Genomic DNA, 7,925 nt, shown 5'->3' on the forward strand with positions numbered 1-7,925 from the left:
TGATGATTTAAAACCAATCTTCAGGAGTTTTTGTTGAACCATTCCATCTTGTCCCCATGAATCTTTTTCCCATTTTGAAGCTGAAGAATTTTGGACTGCTTGATTTTTTTTGCCTATGTCTATGAAGCCTCAACTCCAATAAAGCACTAACATTAAACTACCAAAAAACACAGAAAGACTGAAAGAGTGCAAAGAAGAATGACTCGGATATTTCTTGGACTTGAAAACTGAGATGCAGGGAAAGGTTAAACGGGTTAGGACTTTATTCTGGAGTGAATCAAAAAAGTCTGTGGATACTGTAATTGTGGCAAAAACAACCAAAATGCTAGAGTAACATCGACAGTCTCCAAGTGCCCATGGAAATGCTGAGTTACTCCAGCATTTCTGTATCTTTCCTACAACCAAAGTGTCTGCAGACTTCCATGTTTCACCATGTTAAATTAGCATCTTATTATTCACTGTTGAATTTAACAAGAAGTTCTTTCTGTTTTTATCACTAATATTATGGAATGTGGACCCAGCAAGAGAGCAATAACATATTTTTTAGAGTTTCTCTATTTCCTTCAAACATACGGGATGGCTGGCCTAGTGGTTAGTACAAAGTCTTTACAGTGCCAGTGATTGGGACAGGGGTTCAAATCTCGTGCTGTCTATAGGGGGTTTGTATGTTCTCCCCGTGTCTGCGTGGGTTTTCCCCGGGGTGGGGTGGGGGTGCTCCGGTTTCCACCGTCCGTTCAAAAGATTAATTGGGTGTAAATTGGGTGGCATGGGCAAAATGGCCTGTTACTGTGCTGGATGTCTAAATTTAAATTTACTTGAGCCCATCAAATATGTGCCAACCCATTGGAATTTCAAACCCGCACTATGTCTCTTGTAACCTGTTTTGCCATCATTCCCATGATGATTGAACCACTCACCTGTGCACTACAATCACTCCAGAGGTGAGAGCAAACCAGAGCACACAGGGGAAACTCAAGAAGTCAGACAAACTACTATCTTCCAAATGGATAAGCATCGGTGATCAGTGTTAAACCCAGGTCATGGGAGCAGTGTACCATCTGAAATCTAATTGTGGGGGTTATTTAATGCAAAATGGTTCACCAAGAGTTCAATGGAATGTGTTGTTCTTTCTACCATCTACCTGAAACAATGGGAGGGTTGGCAGTAATTGAGAAGGTTTTTGATTAGCCAGGGGATCAAAAGTTATGGGGAGATGGTCGGACATTGGGGCTGAGTGAGAAAATGGATCAGCTCATGAATGAATTCTTCTGTCATCAGCAATGGAGGCCTTTTTTTTAGTCCTAAAGTATTTTATTCTTGATTTTTCATCCTCATTATGGCTTCTTTGACCTTCATTGGCACATGTTGAAAAATGGCAACTACAGACCCCAAAGGTGATCAAGAGCTTAGAACCAAGGCCAGCTCTGCACCGTTGAAGCAATGAAATGTACCTGAGTTCTCACAAGCACCTGTGAAACTAAATATCCCAAACATTATGGTGTTCTGAAATGGGGGAACTATGTATAAAAAGTGCTGTAATTTTTTATTGGTCAAACCAAAATATGTACAAATAGCCTTGAATAAAATCTGAATGTGCACTTTAATCAGATTTGAATTGTTCGGTTCCAAATTTAAAACTTTTTGGAGCACAGGGGCAAATAAAGGAAAAGAGTGTCTTTGTCTCGAATATTATGGAGGGCCCTGTAGATAGTCTGAACAGACAAAATATAGGCAGAAGAGTAAATACTGTGATGTGGCAGGATAAAAAAAAAGTGAAATATGTTAAACAGGGGACAACCTGTAGATGCTGATCCTTGATAATTAAAGATGTCAAAGATTGTAGAGAGAAGGCAGAGAAGGTAGGTGAGAGATACATTAGTCATGATTTAAATGGTGGTGCAGACTTGATGGGCTGAATAGCCTAATCCTGCTCCTGCATTTTATGGTCATAGAGAGATGTGAATGTCCTGGTACATGATCGAGTAAGCTTGCAGGCAAAACAGGTAACCTGGAGGACTTAGAAAGGGGTTGCAATGTGACAGTCAGGAACTCTTGCCATGACAACAAAAAGAAAATTCTGGAAATTCAGCAGTCAGGCAAGATACATGAAGAGAGAAAGGAAATTAATGTTTCAGGTCAATGACTTTTCATAAGAATGGAGATGACAGAGACATGCCACAGGTCATTCAACTGGATATCTGTCTCCATGCTTCTTCCCATAGTCCCTGATGTGCCGAAATTTATCTCCTTAAATGTATTCATTCACAGTGGCACCAAAAGTTTCCAATGGCAGAAACCTCCCTGTCTTCTCTATCATCAAACTGCTGCTCATCTCCATCCTAAACCTCCCATCCAATATCCAGAGACTGATTCTGATGTTCTGTTCTAATGTTCTGGTGAGGGGTGGAATGTAGGGAACTAATGACAAGGGACCCAAATGAAACTCACATAATGCTTCCTATGTTAGGCAGCAGGCTGCTGTGTAGATGCTCCTCTTGGCAATCGATACAGGCGCTCCTCAAGGATGTGTGCTTAGCCCACTGCTCCTCTTGCTCTACATCCATGACTGTCAGGCTAGGCACATCATGACATCTACAAATCAGGTTTATTGTCAATAACTTGTGTCACAAAATTTGTTGTTTTGCCGCAGCATCACTGTGCATTACAAATACAAAATTGCAATAAATTATGCTTCTGCGAATACCATATTTTAAAAATAAGTAATTAGTGCATGAAGAGAAAAAAAAAGTGAGGTAATGTCTATAGGTTTATTTTTTGTTTAGAAATCTGATGGCAGAGGGGAATAAGATGTCTCTGTTGGGTGTTCATCTTCAGGCTCCTGTACTTCCTTCCCAATGGTCGTAGTGAGAAGAGGGCATGGCCTGGGTGGTAATGATCCTTGATGATAGCGACTGCTTTCTTGAGGCATCACCTCTTTCTGTAGCCTGTTCCTGTCCTGTTCATTGGCACCTCCATACCAGACAGTGATACAACCAGTTAGAATGGTACACCTGTAAAAAGATTTGCAAGAGTCTTTGGTGACCTACCAAATCTCCTCAAACTCCTCATGAAGTATAGCCATTGGTGGGCCTTCTTCATCATTGGATCGACATGATGACCCCAGGATACATCTTCAGTGATGATGGCACTCAGGAATTTGAAGCTCTTTACTCTCTCCACTGTTGAAGAGGACTGGGTTGCATTCTCCCGATTTCCCTTTCCTGAAGTCCATACTCATTTCCTTAGTTTTGGTAATGTTGAGTGCAAGGTTGTTATGACACCACTCAACTGATTTATCTCCCTCCTGTACATTTCCTCTTTGCTGCCTGTGATTCTACTCACAACCCATGGTGTCACCATCAAATCTGTAGATGTCATTTGATCTGGGCCTAGCCAGACACTCAAGGGTGTGGAGCGAGTCTTGTTGATGTAACCTCTTGCTATTTGGAAATTCCTCCATCCTGGAGCTAAACAGGGAAATCTGCAAATGCTGAAGTCGTGTGTACAGCTGTGACAGCTATACCTTCTGTTATCAAGAAGTCAAGCAGTACATGAGGTTTAACAGGAGAATGCTAAGACTGGGATCAGATCAGCCACTCTTTTATTGAATGTTATAGTAAGTTGACGGAGCGTCACTGTGCATTACAGATACAAAATTGCAATAATTGCATAATAAATTGCAATATTTATTATGTCATTACATTAGACCATAGAACACAGAACATTACAGGACAGTGTTGGCCCTTCAGTCTACAATGTTGTGCTGACCTAAGGAAACCCACTCCACAACATTCTAATTTTCCCGCCTCACACCCATAAATCTCAATTTTCAGACACTTACATGACTAATTAAAGCCTCTTTTATAGAGTAAAAAAAATGTGTCCATGAAGGCAGAGATTCTCCAACATCACATCACAGACCCTACCTTAAATGCTCTGTGAGCAGCTCCAAGATGCCAACTCCAATCCCTCTTCAGGTTTGTGTCATGGGTGGAGTGGAGCACTTCACCTCGCTTCATAAATGTATTGCCGTTGTAAGTGGCTGGCTGGGGCAGGATGGGGGGGGGGGTGATGTTGTCGCAATGACGCTGTGAGCCTGTGACCCATGACCTATCAAAGATGTTTAGTGAATCTGCACTAAACAGTTTGTTCAGGCAGAGCCCTGGGTAACTCCTGTAGACATTTGTATAATCAGCCACTCCCGAGTTCATTGCTCCCACAGCTGCCTGTGCTAGTTCTCCTCCCCTCCCACCACCTTGTACACAGGGGAGTTTGCCTCTTTTTGGGGACGCATGGCTGGACGCCAGTTTTAGGCTGTCTTTGTCCCATGGTCCTGGTCTCTAATAATCCCATTCTCCCTATTCCTCGCCGGATCAATGGCCAACTTCGACACCCATAATCTCACATGCAGCTGGAACTGTTCTGCGTTTCCCAGAGCGGTTCCAGCTGAGTGGGGAATTATGGATAATGAAGGCGGCCATTGCTCATCGCATATTTATGCCATCATGTTGATGGGTGCTGCCATGGCAACAGTCGCCCTGTCTACAGCGGCTCAGGAGGACACACCAAGGTGCCTCTCCACATAAAAGAGCCGCTGGGGCGGCTGCTGTATAAAAAGGCGTTCAGATTTTTCTCAGCAGATGGAGCAGTCTCGAAGCAGAGGCCTCCATAAAAACACCATGAGTGTTTTGAATGTCCCTATTGTACCAGTCTCCATCATAAATCCTTAGAAATGCATTCCAGGCATTTGTTGGTATTTGTTGCTGTTAACCAGGGAAAATGGTGCTGGCTGCCGATTCCATCTAAGCCCCTCATAATCTTATATGCCTCAATAAAGTCACCTATCATCCTCCATCACTCCTAAGAGAAAAGCCCTGGCTCTGTCAACTATTCTCAAGTGCTTGCTCCATCCACATCTCATCAACATATCTCTCTGTTCCTTTTCCTCTCACTTGTTTATCTGGCTGTGTCTTAAAAATGCAATCACGCCATTTGCCTCAAACTGATCCCTAACGACCCGGTAATCTTAGATTCGGTCTCAAACACTGCCGCGATCAGCAGCTTTCCCTTGCAAGGTTACTTTCCAATGTTATGGTTCTGTAATCTATCCCTGTAATGAAGATGCTGATGCGAGCTGTTTGATTGTTCCCCAGGATATGACCGGCATCTGCTAAACGCAATTTTGTCACACAAACCTCAAGAGTCTGGACTGCAAGAGAATAATCTTGATTGTAATTAACTTTGGACATTGGGAAAAATAAAAAGATTAGAGGAAAGACCGCAAGGCTTTCCTGAATTTGTCGAGCTACAATAAGGTTGCTACGTTGCTATGGCAATCCTACCATAGGGGATTAGCGTGAGGCAGCTGCTATGGGTTGCTGTCTCCGATAACGCGAAGCAACTGCCAGCATACTAATACAGCTTTACTGGGTACAAAGTGTTCCAGAAGTTTCTGCAATATTGTTTTATTTTTTTACATTGTGTATTTTGTACAAATACCCAAGTATTTGTGAGTTGAAGCATTGCTATACATGGCCTGGAAACATGCCTGCCCGATGGTAGCAGCAACATTTGTTCCAACAACAGCCGATTCAGAGGGGCAAAGTTTCTTCTCGTGTTTCTGCAATTACAGACGTAGGGGAAATGAGTATCATGGTCAATCAGCAATTAGTGCTTCTTCGTATGTATAGTGGAAAGTGTGCTGGTATGGAGGCAGCAATACCTCTGAATGGAAAACTTGCAATAGATAGTGGTTAAGGCCCAGTACAACTGGCAAAACTCTCCCTACCGTCGAGAAAATCTACTTGGAACGCTGACATCAGAAGCAGTAGCTATCAACAAGGATCCACACCACCCAGGACATACTCTGTTCTCGCTGCTACCATCAGGAAAGAGGCACAGGTGCCACAAGATAACACCAGGTTCAGGAACAGCTGCTCCCCCTCCACCATCAGACCCCTCAACAACAAACTCAATCAGGGACTCATTTCAGAACTCATAACTTTTCACATTATTTATGACTGAATATTTATTTCTACATTCGCACAGATATACATTTCTTTTGTATACATCTCTTTTTTCTTGAATGCTTTTTACAGTTACCAGTAATTAGAAATTCTGCCTCGCCCACAGGAAAAGCAATCTCAGAGTTGTATGTGTTTTTTTTTAATAAAAAATCTTTGAAGACAGCTTCTGGGCTGCAGGTTCAATCTGAACTTGGGTGACATCTCGATGACACTTGCACATTTTTCCTCTGGCTATGTGGGTATCCATTGAATGCTCTCACATCTCAGTTTTCTCAGCAGGTTGGTGGTAGTCTTTCATTGTTGAAACTGAAAACTTCAAGTTGGGGGGTAGAGTTAGACCTGTAGCATTCCAGTGGCTTCACCGGCCTTTACTGTGGTATTACATTGGTCTCCACTAGACTGGATACTGTTGTTTTAGGAATGATTTTTAACATAGCTCAGTGGGTAGTGGGAGTACAGATTGCAACGTTACGATGGTGTCAGTATTCCTGGGAATTGGGAAGTGAACCTTGGCTTGGATTCTCATTCCAGACAATAATCCATTGATTCTTATTGAGCAATGTGCATTGTGTGGGTATGTTGAAAGGGTTGGCTTGGGATTTGTGTAATGGCATGACTACCTAGACAGCTGGCATTTACCCTACCACTCCTCGTATAAGGCATGGATAGTTGGGTGGAGTTCAGGGAGGCCGATGCACAAAACCACACCTGAATCAGAGCCAATGCTTTTAGAACAGTGAACAATGACATGGAGATGCAGGCAATTTAAGATGCTCTAAAATGCAGGCACACTTCTGGCCTTTGAGTTGTCAAAAGAGAACTAGTTGGTAGAGAGTTAGAACTAGTGTGGGGAAGATGCATGCCAGGATTAATGTGACAAGTAACCTGAGCTGATAGAGCCGATACTGACGGCCCATTATGTTGAAAATTTAGTTCCAAGCAATGCAAGCCATGAATGAAATGAAAGCAAGAATGCTGGAAACTGGAGGGGGGGGGGGGGGAGGGAAGGAAGGGAGTTGATGTTAGAGTTAAGCATGCCAATGCTTGTTTTAGTCCTCGGATTTGAAAGTGGTGTATGACGGCAACAACATCCATTTACTGTGCCTGATGCCTTCAAGCAAGTAAAGCATCTCAAGTTATTTCCTGGAACAAATAGAGAATAAAATTTAACCTGCAAAAACTTGAACCGATTATTAGATTGAAAGGAGGATGGAACAAACAAATGGAGAAAAAAAATAGAAAATAATGAATGCTCTCGGAAGGCCAGCTGGCATCTATAGAAAGAGAGCAAAGTCAATATTTTGGTTGAAGACTCTTTGTTGGAAAGAGAAAGAAAGAAAACGTTTGTTTTAAGTTCCGGAGAAAATGGGAGAGCATAAATGGAATATCTCTGATAAGGATATAATTGATAGGATAAGGACAGGGTTGCCAACAGGATAGGCTGTTAATGAAAGCAAATAGCTGATAAGTTAATGAGAGAATTAAGAAAGAATGAAGAAACATGTAAAAACTGTGAAATGCGGAGATGTAGGAAGTGTACACCAGGTCAGGTCATGGTGGAGAAGATTGAAAACACAGCCAAGATTACATACAGGTAACCCACAGCATATCTCCGACAGAAACTGAGGAAGTGGGTCACCTGAAGTTGTTTGAGTCCAGAAGACTGTAACATTCCTAGATGGAGAGATGTTTCTCTACTTTACATTGGACCTTGTACAACATTGGAGCAGAAATAGACTATTCATCCAAACATTCCATCATGAGCTGATCCATTTTCCCACTCAGCCCCACTGCCTGACCTTCTCCCCATAACCTTTGATGCCCTGGCAATTCAAAAAACTCTCAATCTCTGCCTTAAATACACCCAGTGACCCACCCTCCACAACTCTCACCTGGGTC

This window comes from Narcine bancroftii, chromosome 7, assembly GCF_036971445.1.
Source record: "Narcine bancroftii isolate sNarBan1 chromosome 7, sNarBan1.hap1, whole genome shotgun sequence".
Taxonomy (NCBI): domain Eukaryota; kingdom Metazoa; phylum Chordata; class Chondrichthyes; order Torpediniformes; family Narcinidae; genus Narcine; species Narcine bancroftii.